General features: G+C 35.1%; 1 protein-coding gene across 20 annotated transcripts in view; it reads right to left on the bottom strand.

Moving 5' to 3' along the window:
• SUPT3H (SPT3 homolog, SAGA and STAGA complex component) overlaps positions 1 to 22,475 on the bottom strand; it is a 554,097-nt gene that overhangs the window by 262,105 nt on the left and 269,517 nt on the right. The window lies entirely within an intron of this gene.

A 22,475-nucleotide genomic window follows, 5' to 3' on the forward strand; every position in this document is an offset into this window, starting at 1 on the left:
TATGTGAAAAGACCTAATCTACGTTTGATAGGTGTACCTGAAGGCAATGAATCCAAGCTGGAAAATATTCTTCAGGATATTATCCTGGAAAATATTCTTCAGGATATTATCCAGGAAAACTTTCCCAACCTAGCAAGGCAGGCCAATATTCAAGTCCAGGAAATACAGAGAACAACACAAAGATATTCCTCAAGAAGAGCAACCCCAAGGCACATAATTGTTAGATTCACCAGGGTTGAAATGAAGGAAAAAATACTAGGGGCAGCCAGAGAGAAAGGTCAGGTTACCCACAAAGGGAAGCCTATCAGACTCAAAGCAGATCTCTCAGCAGAAACCGTACAAGCCAGAATAGAGTGGGGGCCAATATTCAACATCCTTAAAGAAAAGAACTTTCAACCCAGAATTTCATATCCAGCCAAACTAAGCTTCATAAGTGAAGGAAAAATAAAATCATTTGTGAATAAGCAAGTACTCAAGAGATTTCATCACTGCCAGGCCTGCTTTACAAGATATTCTGAAAGAAGCATTACATATAGAAAGGATCAACCAGTATCAGCCATTACAAAAACATACAAAAGGTTAAGAGCATCACCATAATGAAGAATCTACATCAACTAATGGGCAAAACAGCCAGCTAGCATTACATGGCAGTATCAAACTCACATATATCAATATCAATCCTAATTAAATGGACTAAATGCCCCAATCAAAAGACACAGACAGGCAAATTGGATAAAAAGCCAAAACCCATCGGTATGTTGTATCCAGACCCATCTCACATGCAAGGACACACAAAGACTCAAAACAAATTGGAGGAAGACTTACCAACCAAATTGAGAGAAAAAAAAAAAATTAGAGTTTCAATTCTCGTCTCTGATAAAATAGATTTTAAAACAACAAAGACCAAAAGAGACAAAGAAGGACATTACATAATGGTTAAAGGATCAATTCTACAAGACAAGTTAATGATCCTAAATACATAAGTACCCAATACAGGAGCACCCAGATACATAAGACAAGTTCTTAATGACTTATAAACAGACTTAGATTCCCACACAATAATAGTGGGAGACTTTAACATCACATTGTCAATATTAGACAGATCAACAAGACAGAAAATTAACAAGGATATCCAGGACTTGAACTCAGACCTGGAACAAGTAAACTTAATAAACATTTACAGAACTCTCCACCCCAAATCCACAAAACATACATTTTTCTCAGTATCACATCTTACCTATTCTAAAAGTGACCACATAATTGGAAGTAAATCACTCCTCAGCAATTGCATAGCATTTCACAGGTTTAAATGAAATATTGGTTGACTGCTTCTTTGTTATTTTCCTCCCTTATTCCTTCCTGTCTCCATTGTTAAGCACATTTATTGGCATAAAAGAGGTTTTTAATACCCATTTTTAGACTGCATTCTAGCCTGGGCAATAGAGCAAGATTCCCATTCTCTCTCCCTCTTTCTCTTCTTCTTTCTCTCTTTCATTCTTTTTTTTCTTTCTCTCTTTTCTTTCTTTTTCTTCTTTTCTTTTTTCTCTTTCAAAAGAAAAAAAAAACCTAGGACAAAGAATTGCTTATGTAAACACAGTAAATGCAGTTCCAGAGAGAAAGGATATATCAATGTGATGGTTACTACCTGAAAATATTGGCAATTTTAGTTATGCACATAAAACAATGTCAATTAGAGTGATATAAGTTAGTTATCTAAGTTAAAAGTCTCTCTTTAGACACACGAATGTGAGAAAATTATGGCCTGCTTATTTTTTTAACTTTAATGTGCATTAGTGGATTATTTTGATAGAAAATAGATTCCATTTTAAACTCCTTATTATTGGAAAGAGTAAGACAAGACATGAAGCAAGATGGAACTAAAATAATCCATGTGAGATCAGAACCTCCAAACCTAAAACAAACCCTCACACCAGACTATTAGTCTTAGAAATTTTGCATATTTTTGGCAGTTTAGCAACTGATTTCTTACACTTAAGGTTTTGTACCTTAGTTTCCTCATCTGGAAAATAGAAACACTAATAACCATAATTAATATTCACTTTATATATTCACTTTATAAAGTCCTATTTATTCATTCAACAAATATATACTGAATGCCTTCTATATTCTTAGGAACATGCTATGCATATGACTGCTGTAAAGATTAGAATAATGGATCTACTATACTCTGTATAGTGTCTGGCATAAAGTACTTTTATATTATACAGAGTGACTTTCAGTTTGGGGATATACCCTAGAGAGGCCCTTATCAGAGGTACCTGTGGGGCTCTTGTAAACCTTACTGGTTTTCTTTTAAGATTCTAATCCTTTCTACTAAAAGGAAGGTTCAGCTTTGTTGAGACACACTGTACTATAATATAAATTCAGCTCCCTTTTCAGATTCATTATTCCTTCCCCTGCCCCATCATTTTAGCTCTAGCCAAATTCACTGTTATTTACTAGTCTATAAAGTTGCTCTTATGAACACACATCTGCTCCTTTTTGCTTTGAACGTTTGCCCTCCATCTTTCCATGTGAAATCTTATTTATCCAGCAAGACCCACCCAAAATTACAAGTGCTTTCTAAGCCTGTTTTTGATACTTCAAGTAGTTCTGATTGGTCTCTTGGTTGACTATCTAAGCACTCTGTACCTTTTTCATTATGACAGTTATATTTATGACATAGGTGTGAGATAGGAAGCATCAGGAATGCAGGATGTGAGTCTCATTAATCTTTGCTTTCCTTTCCTTCATAGTATTTTCTACATAGCATAGAATCGAGTTTTGGTATATAGCACTGGAATACACCCTATTCAAAAATTAGGAGTTGTTCCCTAAAGAACATCAGTGCAAAAATCCTCAATAAAGTACTGGCAAACCAAATCCTGCCGCATATCAAAAAGCTTATCCACCACAATCAAGTAAGCTTCATCCTCAGGATACAAGGATGGCTCAACATACACAAATCAATAAATGCAATTTATCACATAAACAGAACTAAAGACAAAAACCACATGATTATCTCCATAGATGTAGAAAAGGCTTTTGATAAAATTCAACATACTTTCATGTTAAAAACTTGATAAATTAGGTATTGAAGGAACATATCTCAAAATAATAAGAGCCACATATAACAAATCCACAGCCAATATCATACAGAATGAACAGAACCTTGAAGCATTCCCCTAAAAACCAGCACAAGACAAGGATGCCCTTTCTCACCACTCCTATTCAACACTGTATTGGAAATTCTGGTCAGGGCAATCAGGCAAGAGAAAGAAATAAAGCATATCCAAATAGGGAGAGAGAAAGTCAAATGATCTTTGCAGATGACATAATCCTGTATCTAAAAAACCCCACCATCTCACTCCAAAAGCTTCTTAAATTGATAAGCAACTTCAGCAAAGTCTCAGGTTATAAAATCAATGTGTGAAAATTGCTAGCATTCCTATATACCAACAGGAATAACAGGCAAGCAGAGAGCCAAATCATACATGAACTCCAATTCACAACTGCTACAAAAAGAGTAAAATACACTAGGAATACATCTAACAAGGGAAGTGAAGGATCTCTAGGAGGAGAACTATCAACCACTGTTCAAGGAAATTAAAGAGGACACAAACAAATGGAAAAACACTCCATGCTCATAGATAGGAAGAATCAATATCATAGAAACGGCCATACTGCCCAAATTAATTTATATATTCAATGCTATTCCCATTAAACTACCATTGACATTCTTCACAAAATTAGAAAAAAACTATTTTAAAATTCATATGAAACCAAAAAGAGTCCACATAGCCAAGGCAATCCTAAGGAAAAAAAAAAAATAAAAGCTAGAAGCATCATGCTATCTGACTTCAAATTACACTACAAGGCTACAGTAACCAAAACAGCATGGTCTTCGTACAAAAACTGACAGATAGACCAATGCAACAGAACAGAGATTGCAGAAATAAGACCACACACCTACCACCCTCTGATCTTTGACAAACCTGACAAAAACAATGGGGAAAAGATTTCCTATTTAATAAATGGTGCTAGGAGAACTGGCTAGCCATATGCAGAAAACTGAAACTGGACCCCTTCCTTACACCTTATACAAACACTAATTCAATATGGATTAAAGACTTAAAACCCAAAACTATAGAAATCCTGAAATAAAATCTAAACAATAGCATTCAGGACCTAGGCAAGGGCAAAGATTTCATGACAAAACCAGCAAAAGCAGTTTCAACAGAAGCCAAAATTGACAAATGGGATCTAATTAAACTAAAGATTATCAGAGTGAACAGAAAACCTATGGAATGGGAGAAAATTCTGCAATCTATCCATCTCCAGAGTCTTCAAAGAACTCTAACAAATTTACAAGAAAAAAACCAAACAATTCCATTAAAAAGTGGGCAAAGGATATGAGCAGACACTTCTCAAAAGAAGACATTCATGTGGCCAACAAACACATAAAAAGGATCAACGTCGATCATCAGAGAAATGCAAATCAAAACCACAATGAGATACCATCTCATGCCAGTCAGAATGGCAATTATTAAAAAGTCAAGAAATAATAGATGCTGGCGAGGTTGTGGAGAAATAGGAATGCTTTTACAATGTTAGTGGGAACATAGTTTTTTCAAGGACAGTGTAAGACAGTGTGGCAATTCCTCAAAGATCAAGAAGCACATCACCATTTGACCCAAAAATCCCATTACTGGGTATATACCCAAAGAATATAAATCACTGTATTATAAAGATACATGCACGTCTATGTTCACTGCAGCACTACTCACAATAGCAAACATGTGGAATCAACCCAAATGCCCACAATTATAGACTGGATAAAGAAAAGGTGATATCAACCTATATGCCCATCAATTATAGACTGGATATACACCATTGAATAATATGCTGCTGCCATAAAAAGGAATGAGATCATGTCTTTTACAGGGACACAGATGGAGCTGGGAGCCATTTTCCCCAGCCAACTAAAGCAGGAAGAGAAAACCAAAAACTGCATGTCCTTACTTATAAGTGGGAGCTGAACGATGAGAACACACAGACACATGGTGGGGAACAACACACAATGGGGCCTTTGGAGGGAGGTGGGAGAGGGAGAGCATCAGAAAGAATAGCTAATGGATGCTGGGCTTAATACCTAGGTGATGGGTTGATGTGTGCAGCAGACCACCATGGCACATGTTTACCTACGTAACAAACCTGTACATGTTACACAAGTACATCAGAACTTAAAATAAAAGTTGAAGAAAAAAAAAGAAACAACAAAAGGTATTAGGGTTTATGCTTTTAAAAACAATTTCTTACAATGCGGAGTCATTTTTATTATAAGCATTTGCATTATGTGTCTAGTTCTAAAATCCTATATGACCATATACATCAATATCAGACTAATATTTTGTGTGATACTTAGGAATAAAATAATTCTAGTCATGAAATTTTTGAAAGTGACACCATTGTTCTAAGCTGTATATTCAGAGTTACCGTCTAAAATTTATTGTGGTACAACCAGATTTTTATCTATGAGGTGTTATTTTCTTTGGCAAAGACTCAAATTCTAATTGAAAGAGATTCAATTGGGTGATAATGTGTTACATGAACACTTACACACTAAAACACACATTATTAAAATTAGAATGTATTTAATATCCAAATTTTCTTGATATTATACATTATCAAGAATCAATTCATTTTTAAACACAAAGTAAACAAATTTTTATATGAATATACAACTTATCTAGTATTTATACTGGTGTCTGATATGGCAAAGGATATAGGTGAATTATTTCAATCCAGTACATGATGAAGTTGTTGTAATACTTTTGGGAAAAGTTAATATATACATCTTAGAAAGTAATTTACAAAGTAACCCAAGTAACATTTGCAAACAGTTGAAATAAAAATTATAAATGTATACTGTAATAAATTCTAGTTTTCAAGGCATAAATCCAGAGCATAATAAATATCATAAAATGACAATTCTGACACTAGCAGATATTACAGTCAAGACACATTAAATGCATCATCAAAGCAGATCAACCTTCTAAAGAGTATACTGTATAGCTTTCTCCTGTGATTAATGCTTAGAGCACAACAGAGAATCAGTCAGTACCATATCAAACATGTCAGTGTAGAACACTGAATTAGAAGGTGAAGGATAAAGAGGATTATCTGTGGCCCTGTAACCAAGAAAATTATAAAGGTAATAAAACAGATTGTAAATACCACAATAGCAGACTGTAAATACCACAATAGCAGTATAAGCCAATTCTATTAGAGGAACCAAAAACTTCGTGCAAAAGGTGTTAAAGAACACTAGGACTCTGAGCAGGGAGGAGTGACATGATAAAAGCTGTGTTTAGGTTCAACAGTATGTGTTAGATGGGGAGGAGACAACAGAAACTAACAGTAAAATCTGGATATCATCACCCGGTCTAATTTTATAGTTGTAAGAAGAGAGTAAGGAAAAAGGATGGATCTGTGGTCCTAATATTATTTAGATTTATAGGCCCCGATAAATTGGCATGGCATATTTGGCTTGGTTTTAAAAGTGTTTGGAGGAAAAAAATGTAAGTATGATCTGTGTAAGTATGTGTAAACTAATGGAAGGATACAGTACACTCATAGTCACCTTCTTAAATTCCTAGAAAGTTCCTGAGAAGAGTTTTAAAAGATTAACTGCCTCAGCACTATACTAAAAATAATCTGAAATATATGAGTAGAGGGAGAGGAAACCACCAAAAAATCCATAGTAACTTGACGAAATTATATTTTGCAGAGAGCTGTTACTTTTATTTTTAAAAGTAGTCACTGAATTCATTCTATTTTTTCAAAAGTATTTGAAAGGTAATATTTAATTTTCTGCAGGTCTCAGATAACTTCCACATGACACAAAGAAAAAACACAATAACTCCATTCCACTGTTTGAAATTTGCCTAGAGAGGAGCCTGCCAATAGCTGCTGGTAGCAGCATTTCTAACTGCCAGAAGAGGAAAACATCTTTGCTCACTTCAGCAAAGGTGTGCAACAAAGTGGCCACATTTGGCAGAGCCATCAGATCAATGTCAGGTATGAATACATCATGCTCATTCCCAAGTAGGACTTCTCTCAGAGTCTGCTTTGAAGCTACCCAAGCATAGAAGAAAATCTGCACATTTTCATACGCTATGAATCCAATGATATATCATCATTTACTTCACATAATCTAAAAACTTAAGGGGGAAAGGATCATTGTTATCCAATAAACCCATATTATACCCCCCAAAAAATATGTTGATTGAAGTTATAACACATTGAAATTTATGAGAATATGAGTTTTCAGATCAGAAGACTTCTGATCTTTCAAGACCACCTAAAGCTGATATGGAAACCACAGGATCCAACCTAATCTTATTTGGGATTCAGAGGTATATACTTTTGTGGTTGATGAGGTCATATGCATGGACAACGACAGCTGGTAAAACAAAATGCTTTGGCCGGGCACGGTGGCTCATGCCTGTAATCCCAGCACTTTGGGAGGCTGAGGAAGGTGGATCACCTGAGGTTAGGAGTTCAAGACCAGTCTGCCCAACATGGTGAAACCCCATTTCTACTAAAAATACAAAAAATTAGCCGGGCATGGTGGCACGCTTCTGTAATCCCAGCTACTTGGGAGGCTGAGGTGGGAGAATCGCTTCAACCTGGGAGGAGTTTGCAATGAGCCAACCTCATGCCACTGCACTCCAGCCTAGGTGACAAGAGCAAAACTCCGTCTCAAAAAAAAAAAAAAGAAAGAAAGAAAGAAGGAAAGGAAAAGAAAAGAAAGAAAGAAATGCTTTAATCTCAAAATGAAAGCAATTTCTTTTTACAAACTTGAGTGATGGCAAGGAAGAAGTGTTACTACCAGTATATAGCAAGCGTTCACATTACTGAATTCAAAGTCAGCATTAAGTTCACAGGAAACAAAGCAGATGTATAAGAAACAAATGCTTGAGCCACAACACAAATTCCCTATTCTTTGAAAGTTTTTCCCTGCCATTTACTCATAATTAATCAGCATGTTTGCTATACTCTTAAAATAAATATGATAAATGATAAAAAGTAACAAAACCAATACAGAAAAAGATGTTTTTCAATATTTTCTCTGTTTACCTTGTTGAAGAATGTAAAATGAAGAAAAATGGACATATTAATAGAAATATGTATCTTCATTTCAGGCAGGTTTCTGTTTGGCAAGAGTTTCAAGTTTATTAAGATATATGAACAATGAAAACATGGTTAACAGACACTTGGGAAACCTAAATTTTTATTCATCCCATAGGACAGTGAACCAAGGATTCCCTAGACCCACATCAAGAAAATCTAAATTACATTTTAAAATTGCTAGAAACATAAAAAAAAAAAACTGCAAAAGTTACACAGGGAACCTACCTAACGAAACAAAATAAACTATTATTTCCCAGTCTTTTTTTGCCCCACGATATCTATTAAAGATCACTGACCTGCAATCTTAGTCCTTATTATGCTTGAAGCCAAGGTCAAGGAGAAAGAGTCAGCAGATAGAAAATGGTAAAAGAGAACCAGTTGTGTTAGCCTGATATCCAATACAGGGGATAGGTAAGATATTACATGTTCACATGTTACCCAAGACACAGCTTTTCCAGAACCCTGAGCCATGTACATTGTGACTGGGGATCTGTCCTGGTTATTAGGGTGCAGTCCTGTTTTCTTTTGGGACTAGACTCCTACTGAGAACACTGATCTGTCCAAACTGAGTCCTGATGAGCCATCTTATGTCTTTATTAGATTCTTCTCCCTGGCGAGGAGACCTTGACTTTCTATCAATTGCTTACTAAAGACCTCCTTCAGCTCATTCAGACATCCATCCTTCAATGTGATAGAGATCCCTGATGCCCAGACCTACCAAAGACATGCAAGGCTGTTGGTATTCCCTGGATTAGACCCTAATTCAAAGGTCCTTGAGAGCCAGCTCTTCAAGGAGGGGTAATCTCCGATGATTTCCCCAACTGACCTAGCATGCTAATAATCTCTCTACGATGCCCTGCCATTGAGTTCCTAGGAGGAAAAGTTTGGGTGAGTATGACAATATGCTTTAATACATATGACATTCCTACTATGTCCTGTGTCAAGTGATTTCCACCAATTTTCTTATTTAATGATTACAGCAATACTATGAAGTCAGAACTAATATTATCTCCACTTTATAATCGAGAGTCTCAGGTTTAGAAATAATATTGGATTTCCTCCAAAGTTAACTAGGCAGTTGGACTCCTAAAACAATGCTTTTAAAGAAATTATGCAATATATGTCTACTATTTCATCAAACCTCTTATACCACCAAGTGTAAGATCACCATTATTTTGGCAGGTTAAGAAAAAAATACACAATGAAAATTAAACTGATAAAACATTTTCTTATCATAAGTGCCACTCAAAATGTGGGCTGTGACCAGTGCTAGACCATAAACTGCTATCAGTCTACAAGATCAGATCAGAAAATAAGAGTGTTTAGAAACTTGTAACATTTTAATATGGCAGTGAAAATTTCAAATATATTTTATAAAAAGGTGAAGGTAAAAAACAAAAATCTTTGCTTCAGACAGTCTAAGAAGCACTGACTTACAATTTTTTATTCTGATTTTTAAAGTTCTTTTGACTTTAAGGCACAGATTAACATTATAGATCATACTTGGGCATTATTGTTTCACTTCAGCATAAAAGAAGAGGAAAACAGCAGTGAAAAAATTGGTTAAGGTATTAATAAAATGTTTTCACATTCAGAATTTGACTCTTCTGAATCTCTTGATGCAGAAGCGTTGATACCCATGTTCCTCTGTTACCATGGCTGCTCCACAATCTAGAATTAAAAGCTCCTAGGTTGTAATCTAAGGCACTGACATCTTCCTCAAACTTGGATACTGGCCCTCTCTCTATCTTAGCAGATCTCAGACAATAACAGCTGTGTCACTACACATCCAAACATCAGAAAGTTAAAAGGTTTTTTCTTTTTTAAAGTACACCTTAGAAGCCGTGAAACAGTATCATTTACTTGCCTGTCATTTCTAAGATTTATTATGTTCTGTTGTTTATTTGCCTAAATCTAAATTTGAAAGAAATGACTTTCTCCCTTAAAGTCTATTTGTCATCTGTCATCTATATTTACTGACAAGACTTTGATTGATGCTTTGGCAGATAATCTTCATTATCTACACTGAAGATATGTAGGTATTCCATGAGCAGTGTCACACAAACACTCGTGTCTATTCAGCTCAAGCAATATAATTAAACACATCAACTGAAAGCATTCTAGAAGCTCAATTCTCTCCATCTTCTATCAGCTTGAGAATTCATTAATCAAAGTGCCCTGATATACATATACCTTGTTAATTAACTAGACATTGCTAAAAGTTTATAGAGAATAAAATCTACTCATGGATTTGTTACAAAAGCAATAAATGTTTATCATGGAAAGCTCAGAGAATACAAAAAAAAAAGCTTAATAAAAATAAAAATCACACATAATTCAAAACTCAAATCCATAAATGGGTCTTCTTCTTTATAAGTAAATTTATGGTGGACTGATAAAATATATTTAATGTGGAAAAAGACAAATCCATCTCCTTTGATGGGATGTATCCCAAAATGAACACAGATGCCTAGGAAATTTTATACGGAAGAGCAACTAATGTATACTACTATACCTAATACCTTGATTTATACTACATACCAAATGCTTTAACATGTTAGGCCCATCATGTTCTAAAACCTCAGCTAGTTTCAGAAAATACTTAAGACCTTATGACTTGTTTTGTGAGATACTGAAGTTCATGTTTTCACTATCAGCTATGAAAAGGGCAGGAAAAAGGAGTTATATGAAGTGAGAATAGGAAGAGGGATACAGGATAGAAGTTAGATACTAATTCTACAGATCACTTCATAGTGACAGAATTAATTGGTCCTTGAGTATTTGTATGGAAAAGAACAGAAAACCGCAATGTGTGTTGACACCAACTTGTTGAAATGCTATAAAAGACATAGCTTAGTGGTTCACAAATGGTTAAAGCTTGATGGTTAACTAAGGGTTCATAAAGTCACCTAAAGAGAAAAGCAATTGAAATCAAAGGAGAAAAGAGAATAAAACTGTTAACTCTACACATAATTGCAGTCACAAAGTCCTTTATTTATGTCCAAAAATGTTGCTGAAACATAGGTAACAAATAGTACTAAAACAGCTAAATGGAAAAGCATATAAGCTCCATTATCTATCTAATTCCATATGTTTTAAAAAAAATTCAATATGGACCACACAATTAGGCACACAATCTATAACCATAAAGATAATAGATACCATTAAGCGTAAAGAAACCTAACAAAAAATCTTCTTGACTTTGGGTATGCAAAGATTTCTTGGACAAAACATAGGAGTATCAATAAAAAGGAACAAAAAGTGTGAACAGACACACCACAAAGTGAGATCTATGAATAGCAATAAGCAAACTGAAAGATGCTCAATCATCATTCATCTTTAGGGAAATAGAAACGAAAATCACAATAAAATAATACTGCACACCCAGTAGAACACATAAAATAAAAAAGACCAACAAAATCAAGGAAAGCTAGAGACAAAATGGTATACTGTATGTAACTGCACTTACATGACGTCAACAAACAGACATGTTAAACTATGGTAATAGAAACAACCGGAGGAAGTAAGAAAGTTATGACTGGAAAGGAGAACTTTCTAAAATATAGGAAATATTATTCCTTGCTTTTGGGGTGCTGGTTACATGGTAGTGTAGAACTGTGAAAACTCTCTGAGTGATTTTTCTGTTAATCTTATGTATATAGATATGTGTATTTACATATGTTACACATACAAACAGACTATTTAAGTTAAATACAATTAAGTCTTCTTGAACAATAATTTAATAAACATACCTATACTTAGTGTCTATTATGTGCTTCAACTACAAATTATTTATTTTTGTGTTAAAAATGAACATCTTAAATTTATTTAAGTATTCTAACACAAATACTATGATTGAAGTAAAATATTTTTTAAATCTCTCTCATAAGGAATGATAACTTGTCAATTCTCAGAGACTAAAATGATTCAGTGCCTTTTCAGCATATAATTAATATATTCCATATCTTTAAAAAAAGGAATATGCCACTATTAGCAGAAATGAAAACTATAATTGTAATATTTCAAAATCAGTTTGCCATCAGTTACTTCCCACTTATGTGCTTGTACATTTTAAAATACCTTCCTAAAGCTGGACAGTTAACCAAGGCTTTACAACAGTGGCCCTAATACCAGTATGGTCATACTTGACATTACACTATAGTTGAACTACCACAAATGTCCTTGGCTTCTCTGACTTGTAATCAGACGGTATTTGTGAGCAATACTTAGGTTTCTCCGGGCTAGAACATTTCCAACACAACAGTGTTAATCATTTACAAAACAACCACTGAATATCAAAATATTTCCCTGGGAGAGAAATGCTTACTGTCTTCTGCTTAGATAGTTCTGCCTGAGTCATTACATTATCTGGTACATTTTCTCGTCAGAAATTCCATCTCATGATAGCAAATCCTCAATAACGTTGTTACAGATCTTTCACAAGTACGTGTTGTTAGAAATTCATGTGCTTTGTGATTTCAAAATCGCTATTTATATAACGACTGCAAGTTCCAGGAAGAAGAAACTATTATTATTTAACAAACACAATATACCAATAGAATGCAAAGCACTGCCCAGGATTAATTTTTTATTCTTCCAAGTTCCATAGTTGTTCTAAATACAATTAAGGGAAAGGAAAAAAGTCTTCTTGATTTAAAATTCTGAGTCATTTCTTATCATAAATAATAATGATCTAAAATTACTATGCTTGTGTGTACCTAGGATTATAATAAATGCCATGTGTCAAAGGGGGTATTACTAGGGTAATTTTCAATATCTATATAATTAGTTCAAATAACATATTTAATGGCCTGTTACATGTTTAGCTGGCAAGTTTCTACATTTATTAACCTCATAATTTTAAATTAGAAAATTATATTTTGACCTACCTACTGTTTTTATTTTGACTGCATCCCAGATATATTAATAGTGGCATATATGTTTAATAAATGAGCCATTATTTCTCCAAGGTGTATAACCACATACACAGTGATGTCAATTGCATTACATGTTCCTGCCAAACAGGGAAACATTTAAGTTATGTTAACTATAAAATCAGGATTACAATAATTTTAATGAAAGGTTTACTTTTTTAGAAAACTTCAGACATAGAGTCATGTGAATGGTAATGTAATGCTGACTGTATAAAATATGAACTACAGAAAGGTTTTACAGCTGGTTTTGATCAGCTTCCTTTGTTTAACATTAAAAGTTAACTTCCAGAAGACACATACAAGCTCTACATCCTACAGGTAATGATTACCAGATGGAGATGTTCTTCCTGTTACGTGTCTGATTATCATAAAGAATATACTACAAGAAGAAGAAGAAAAAAAACTAAGGCAGAGACTCTGATGGATTCTCTGATACAAACAGGCTCTTCTAAACTTTGGCCAGTGAAGTCAGACTGTTTCACTCAAAAATGTTTTTGTACTTGTAAAGCAGAGTGATATAAGGTTATATTCAGCATATATGGTCAAATGTTTTTAATAATAAAATTGACACCTTTAATCATTAGCCTCCTTTGCCTGTCAAAATGATTAAATTGCAGCCTACTGAGTAACATTAATGATTTCTTGCAATCTGCTCAGAAGAAAATCCAACCTATTGTCAAGCCCTGGCAGTCTAGATGCCCCGTTTTCTAGCAGGGCCCCCCAGAAATGGTCTCCTTGCCCCAAATTATTCCATGTACCATATTGGGTTATCAGTTAAAAACATCAGCTGAAACTAAGCTCAAGACTTTCAATTGCTCTCAATTTCTACTGAATATGGTCTGGTAGCTTTTTAATCTCCCTTTGTTCCTTTTCATGTATGCTATATTCCCTTCGAAATGATCTATTCACTTTTCTTGACTTGTTCTCCTATCTGTACTTCCCACTGTATCAATCCTCTTTCTAATCTCTATGTGGTCAAATACCATCACTTACAATACTAGCATAAAAATGATTTTCCCCATGAAGCTTTCCCTCATCCTTAGAGGAATAAGTACTTTCTCCCTCTTTGAACCACTGTGATACTTTATAAAACATTACATCTTCATTACTAGTATATTCATTCCTGAATAGACCATATCCCATAAGAACTATATCCTATCTATTGAGATGGAAGAGGATAGGACCTGTCCTTAGTACCAACCATAGCATTTTGCTTATAAGAAGTGTTTAAGAGGGGAAGATCACTTAAGTCCATCAGTTTGAAACCAGCCTGGGTAACACAGTGAAACCCTGTCTCTACAAACTTTAAAAACTAGCCAGGCATAGTGGCTTGTGCCTACAGTCCTGGCTACTCGGGAGGCTGTGGTGGGAAGATCACTTAAGCCCAGGAGTTTGACACTGCAGTGATCAATAATCATGCCACTGCACTCCAGGCTAGGTGACAGAGTAAGACCCTGTCTCAAAAAGAAAAGAAATGTTCATGAAACAAATCAGCAAAAATCTCTATTTCTGCAGGGCCAAGTGCATTTCTACACATAGTGTCACCTTATCAGTAGAAGAACTCAAACATGAAAGTAAAGAAAGATAGATTAAAATGACAAATAGCCCACATCTCAACTTTTCTTTCTGCCTAAAATTTCAAGAAGTTTTAAAAAGGTGTAGTTTTGGGGAAAAAAGAAAAACTCAAAAAGAATCATAGAAAATAAAGAACAGTATTAGCTAAAACTGAGGAATTCCTGAAAACAGAAATTAAGATGGATAGACGGACTTGTCAGAAAAAAATCAGATTGATAGAAGGACTGGTGGTGGGAAAAAAAAAAAAAACTCCACAATATAAACCACAAGAAAGACAGGACTGTCAATATCCCTGGCTAATTTTAATAATTTCAATAGAGACGAGTTTTGCCATGTTGGCAGGCTGGTCTTGAACTCCTGACCTTGGATGATCCATCCACTTTGGCCTCCCAAAGTGCTGGGATTACAGGTGTGAGCCACCACACCCAGCCCTCTGGTCACTTTATATATCCTTTCTTCCTTTTATGCTCTATTACCTTTGTGGTTTTGTGGTTTTCTTTGGTGCTAAGCTTTTTGTTCTCTTTCTTGTGTATCTGCTGTAATTATTAAATGTTGGTCACATAAAAATATTTTTGACTTTTCCACTCTGCCACACAATTTATATTTCTGTGGTCTTAATTTACATTTTTATTTATTACATGTTCCTTAACTAACAACTGTAGCTTTTTTTTTTTTTTTTTTTTTTTTTTACCATTTTGACTTTAAACCTTCGTACTAGTGGACTAGTACACAGCATCATTACAGCATTGGGGTGTTCTTAGTTTTATTATAAATTTACCTATTGGTGAGTTTTATACTTTTGCATGTTTTCATTACAATGATTCTCACCTTTTTATTTCCTGTTGTAGCACTTCTTTAAGCATTTCTTGTAAGTCTGGTCAAGTGGTGATAAATTCCCTCAGCTTTTGTTGACCTGGGGAGGCCTCTTTTTCTCCTTCATTTTGTAAGGACAGCTTGGCTGGGTACACTATACTTGGCTGACAGGATTTTTGTTGTTGTTGTTGTTGTTTCTTTCCTTTCAATACTTTGAATACAACATCCCATTTTCTTCAGGCCTACAAAGTTTATGTTGATGAATATACTGATAACTCTAATGAAAATTCCCTTATATGTGACTCAGTGTTTTTCTTTTGCAGCTTTTAGAATTCTCTGTCTTTGACTTTTGACACTTTAATCATAATGTGCTCCAGAGAATCTTTTTCATTTGAATCTAATAGGGTACACTTGCACTTTCTCAATCTCAATGTACACATCTCTCCCAAGGCTTGAGAAGTTTTCACCTATTATATTGTTAAATATATTATCTGTGACTTTCTCCAACTCTTCTCCCTCTGACATCCTAAAATGCAACTATTTGCTAAATTGTGTCCCACTATTCCATAGGCTTTCTTCATTCCTGTTTTCCCTTTGACTGAGCTATTTCAAAAGACCTGTATTCAAGTTCAGAAATTATTTCATCTGCTTGATTTAGTCTTTTGTTGTAACTCTCAAGTGTACTTAGTATTTCATTCACTTAACTCTTCAGCTCCAAGAGTTCTGTCTAGTTCTTTTAAAGTAATGTCTCTGTCAAATTTCTCTTTCTATCATGAGTTGTTTACTGATTTCATTTAATTGTTTATTCTCTTGTAACTTGCTAAATTTCTTTAAGATGACCATTGTGAATTTCTTTTTAGACATTTCATTAATATGCTTTCCTTTGAGGTCTGTAACTGGAGAATTATCGTGTTCCTTTGGTGGCTCCATGTTTCCTTGCTTTTTCATGTTTCTGTATGCTTTGGTTGATAACTGTACCTTTAGTGGAAAAGACAATTTTTCCAATTTTATAGAGCAGCTTTCATAGGAAGAAACTTTTACCTGTAGATATGTCTTACAGCAACAGTTGGATATAATATGTTAGCTTTGGTTCTGGATGGATTCAGTATCATAGTCCCTGTACAGCTTCTTCAGCTGTAATCTTTGTCAGTGATGTTTGTTTGCCTCAATAGCCTAGGCTATGGAAGTCTGTGATGGTGGTGGTGTGGTTTTGCTGGGGATGGGGGACTGGGCTAGGTGCATGGTGGTATGATGGGCTAGCAGGTTGTGTGGCAGACACTCTGAGGAGGTAGGCCATAGCTCAACTAGCTGTTGAAGTGGGTGCAGACATGTGTGGGAGAAGTGAACTTGCCATCTGTTTGGCAATTTCCCCACTGAACAGGTTTGCCTTTTTCCTAGGGATGGAAGAAAAATACCACACTGGTTTAGACATCAAGGTCTTAGTTGTTCCATTGGCCTATGCTCTAGGCAGCCAGAGTTGTGGTACTACAGGCTCCCATGTGAATGAGGTGTAATTATGGCATCGTCTTGGGGACAAATAAAGGTAGTGGCTACTGGCCCCAAGGGAAGGATGCACACTAGCAGTGGATTTGGTTTCAAAAGTACCTTGTATCTTGCAACACTGCCATAATTGCTTTCCCAAGAATAACAGTACAAAGAAGACCAGACTGTGAAGAAACAATACCTAACTCTTTAATTCCCAGACACTGATGAGCATCCTCAAGCATCAAGACCATCCATGAAAACATGACCTCCCCAAACAAGCTAAATAAGGAACTAGAGACCAATCCCAGGGAAACCAAGACATGTGATATTTCACACAAAGAATTCAGAAAAGTTGTTCTGAGGAAACTTAATGAAATTCAAAATAACTCAGAGAGGAAATTCAGGATCCTATCAGATAAAATTAACACAGAGAATGAAATACTTAAAAAGAATCAAGCAGAAATTCCAGAGCTCAAAAATGCAAAGGACATACTAAAAAATACATCAGAGTCTCTTAATAGCAGAAACAATCAAGCAGAAGAAAGAATTAATGAGTTCAATGAAGACAGGCTATTTGAAAATACACAATCAGAGGAGCCATAAAAAATGAAGCATGTCTACAAGATCTAGAAAACAGCCTCAAAAGAGCAAATCTAAGATTTACTGGCCTTAAATAGGAGGGAGAGTGACAGTTTGGGGTAGAAAGTTTATTCTAAGGGATAATAACAGAAAAAGATATCAATATTCAAGTACAAGGTTATAGAACACCAATCAGATGTAACCAGAAGAAAACTACCTCAAGGTATTTAATAATCAAACTCCAAAAAGTCAAGAATAAAGAAAATTCTACAATCAGTGTAACAGAAAAAACAACACATAAAGGAGCCCGAATACATTTGGCAGGAGGCTTCTCAGTGTAAACTAGAAAAAATAGCATGATATATCAGAAGTCCTGTAGAAAAAGAAATGTTTATCCTAAAATAATATATCCAACAAAAATATCCTTCAAACATGAAACAGAAATACAGAGTTTCTCAGACAAACAAAAGCTGAGAGATTTCATCAACAGCAGACCTGTCCTACAAGAAATGATAGGCCAGGCATGGTGGCTAACATCTGTAATCCTAGCACTTTGGGAGGCTGAAGTAGGTGGATCATTTCAAGTCAGGAGTTTGTGACAAGCCTGACCAACATGGTGAAACCCTGTCGCTACTAAAAATACAAAAAAAAATTAGCCAGGTTGGGTGGCAGGCGCCTGTAATCCCAGCTACTCTGGTGCCTGAGGTGGGATAACTGCTTGAACTCTGGAGGAGGAGGTTGCAGTGAGGTGAGATAGTACCACTGCTCTCTAGCCTGAGTGACAGAAGGAGATTCTGTCTTAAAAAAAAAAAAATTATATGATAAAGGGATTTTTTTAATCTCAAAGAAAATAATATTAATGAGCAATAAGAAGTCATCTGAAGGTACAAAACGCACTGGTAATAGTAACTACACAGAAAAACACAGAATATTATGCTATAATTGTATAGATAAACTTCTTAGATTGTAAGTATAAAGACTAAAAGAGAACTGAAGGGAAAAAAATAACTGGTTACAGACAGTACAATAAGACAAACAGAAACTTTAAAAGTGGAAGGGCAAAGTTAAAGTGTAGAGTTTTTATTAGTTTTCTCTTTGCTTCTTGCTTATGCAATCATTGTTAAGTTGTCATCAGTTTAAAATAATGGGTTGGAAATCGACTAAACCCTTCAGTCAAAAGATCAGAGTGGCTGAATGGTTAAAAAAAGAAAAAGACTCAATGATCTCTTGTCCACAAGAAACACACTTCACCTATAAAGACACAAAGAGATTAAAAATAAAGGGATGGAAAAAGATGTTCTATGCAAACAGAAAACAAAAAAGAGCAGGAGCTAGCTATACATACTTAGAGCAGGAAAAATAGATTTTAAGAAAAAAGTATAAAAAGAGACAAAGAAGGTTAGTATATAATGATGAAGGGGTCAATTCTGCAAGAAAATATAACAATTGCAAATACATATGCACCCACAAATAGGGCACCCAGATACATAAAGCAAATATTTTTACAGTTAAAGAAAAAGAGAAGCCCTGGTACGATTATAACTGGAGACTTCAATACCCCACTTTCTTCACTGGACAGATCTTCAGGACCAGAAAAGCAACCAAGAAACATCAGCCTTAATCTGCACTAAGAAACATATGGACAGAGTAGATACTTACTGAGTATTTCATCCAATGGCTGCAGAATATATATTCTTCTCCATAGCACATGGATCAGTCTCCAAGACTGACCACAAGTAAAGCCACAGAAAAGTCTTAACATATTTTAAAAAATTAAAATTAATATAGAGTATCTTCTCAGACCACAATGGAATAAAACTAGAAATCAATAACCAGAAATTTTGCCAATTATACAAACACATGGGAATTGAACAATATCTTTCTGAATGAGCAGTGGATCAATGAAGAAATTAAGAAGTAAATTTAGAAATTTCTTAAAACAAATAATAATGGAAACACAAAATAGCAAATCCTATGGAATACAGAGAAAGGAGTACTAAGAGAAAAGTTTATAGCAGTTAAATGCCTACATCAAAAAAGTAGAAAAACATCAAATAAACAACCTAAAAATGGATATTAAAGAACTAGGAAAATAAGGGTCAGGCATGGTAACTCATGCCTGTAATCCCAACACTTTGGAACAGTTAGGCAGAAGAATCATTTGAGCCCAGAAGATGGAGACCAGTATGGGTAACATGATGAGATCTTGTCTCTATAAAATAAAGAATAAAATAATTAGCCAGGAATGGTGGCTTGTGTCTGTTGTCCCAGCTACTACAGAGACTACAGCAGGAGGTTAGCCTGAGCCCAGGAAGCTGAGGTTGTAGTGATCCATGTTCATGCCACTGCACTCTAGCCTGGGTGAAAGAGTGAAACCCTATCTCAAGTAACAAACAAACAAACTAGAGAAACAAGAGCAATCCAAACCCAAGAAAGGAAATAATAAAGATCAGAGCAGAAATAAATAAAATATAATGAAAAACAACAACAAAAGAACAAGTTAATTTTTTGAAAATAATATCAATTAACTTTTAGCTTAACTAAGAAAAAAGATAAAAGATAAAAATAAATAAAATCACAGACGAATAAGGAGGTGTCACAATCAATATCACAGATATTAAAAGAATCATAAGAGGCCACTATGAGAAACTATATGACAATAAACTGGAAAACCCAGAAAAAAACAGATAAATTACCAGAAATGGCTGGGCATGGTGGCTTATGCCTGTAATCCCAGCACTTTGGGACGCTGGGGCAGTCAGATCACTTAAGTTCAGGAGTTCAAGACCAGCCTGGCCAACATGGTAAAACCCTATCTCTACTAAAAATACAAAAATTAGCTTGGCATGGTGGTGCACACCTGTAATCCCAGCTATTCAACAGTCGGAGGCAGGAGAATCACTTGAACTTGGGAGGCAGAGGTTGTAGTGAGCCAAGACCATGCCACTGCATTCCAGCCTGGGTAACACAGTGAGACTCCATTTCAAAAAAATAAACAAGTAAAATAAATAAAAGTAAATAATCAGACACATACAAGATACCAAGATTGAACCATGAAGAAATCCAAAACCTGAACAGACCAATAAGAAGTAATGAGTTCAAAGCCATAATAAAAAGTCTCCCAGCAAAGCCTGACAGCTGTGCTGCTGAATTTTACCAAACATTTAAACAACAACTAATACCAATCCTAGTCAAGCTATTATAAAAAACAGCAGAGAATACTTCCAAACTCATTCTACAAGGCCAGTATTATCCTGATACCAACACCAGACAAAGACACATCAAAACAAAACAAAACAAATCTACAGGCCAATATCTCTGATGAACATTAATTCAAAAATCCTCAACAAAATACCAACCAACCAAATTCAACAACACATTAAAAAGAACACTCTTGGGCTTGGTGCGGTGGCTTACGCCTGTAATCTCATCACTTTGGGAGGCCAAGGCTGGTGGATCATGAGGTCAAGAGATTGAGACCATCCTGGCCAACGTGGTAAAACCCCATCTCTACTAAAAATACAAAAATTAGATCACGAGGTGAAGAGATCGAGACCATCCTGGCCAACATGGTGAAACCCCATCTCTACTAAAAATACAAAAATTAGCTGGGCGTGGTGGCATGCACCTGTAGTCCCAGCTACTCAGGAGGCTGAGGCAGAATTGCTTGAACCTGAGAGGTGGAGGTTGCAGTGAGCCAAGATTGTGCCACTGTGCTCCAGCCTGGTGCCTGGTGACAGAGTAAGACCCTGTCTCAAAAAAACACAAAAAACAAAAAACACTCTTTATGTCCAAATGGGATTTATCTCTGGGATGAGGAGGATTTAACATATGCAAATCAATCAAACTGATATATCATATCAACTGAATGAAGGATAAAGACCATACAATCATTTCAATTAATGTTTAAAAAAAAGGCATTTGATAAAATTGAACATCCCTTCATGACAAAAACCCTCAAAACACTGGGTATAGAAAGAACATACATTAATATAATAAAAGCCATATACAACAGAACCATAGCTAGTATCATACTGAATAAGGAAAAATTAAAAATTTGTCCTCTAGGATATAAAGAGAGACAAGGATGTCCACTTTCACCACTGTTATTCAACAAAGTATCGAAGGTCCTAGCTAGAGCAATTAGACAAGAGCAAGAAATAAAGGAAATCCAAACTGGAAAGGAAGAAGTCAAATTATCCTTGTTTACAGATGATACTATCTTTTATTTGTGACACCTAAAGACACCACCAAAAACTATTAAACCTGATAAATTAACTTAAGTTGCAGGATACAAAGTCAACATATAAAAATCAGAAGCATTTCTGTATGCCAACACTGAGCAGTCTGAAAAAGAAATCTAAAAAGTAATTCCATTTACAGTAGCTACATATAAAATGAAATATCTAGAAATTCACCAAAGAAGTGAACACTCTCTCCAATAAAAACTATAAAATACCGATGCAAGAAACTGGACAGGACACATGATAAAATCAAAAGATATTCCATGTTCATGGATTGGAAGAATCAATATTATTAAAATGTCCATACTACCTGAAGCAATCTATAGATTCAATGCAATCCCTATAAAAATACCAATAACATTAAACAGAAATTTTTAAATGCTAAAATATGTAAGAAACCCCAAAAGACCCAGAATAGCCAAACCATCCTCAACAAAAAAAGAAGAAAAAGTAAAAGAGGAGGAGGAGGAGGAATGGAAGAAGGGGCAATGAGGAGGAAGAAGAAGGGGGAAGGAGGAGGAAAAAGGAAGAAAAAAAAGAAGGAAAGAAAAAAGCCTTAGAAGAACCATGTTAACCTCACTTCAAATAATATTATTAGACTATAGTAACCAAAACAGTATGGTATTGGCATCAAAACAGATACATAGAA

The sequence above is a fragment of the Callithrix jacchus genome, chromosome 4, assembly GCF_049354715.1.
Source record: "Callithrix jacchus isolate 240 chromosome 4, calJac240_pri, whole genome shotgun sequence".
Classification (NCBI taxonomy): Eukaryota; Metazoa; Chordata; class Mammalia; order Primates; family Cebidae; genus Callithrix; species Callithrix jacchus.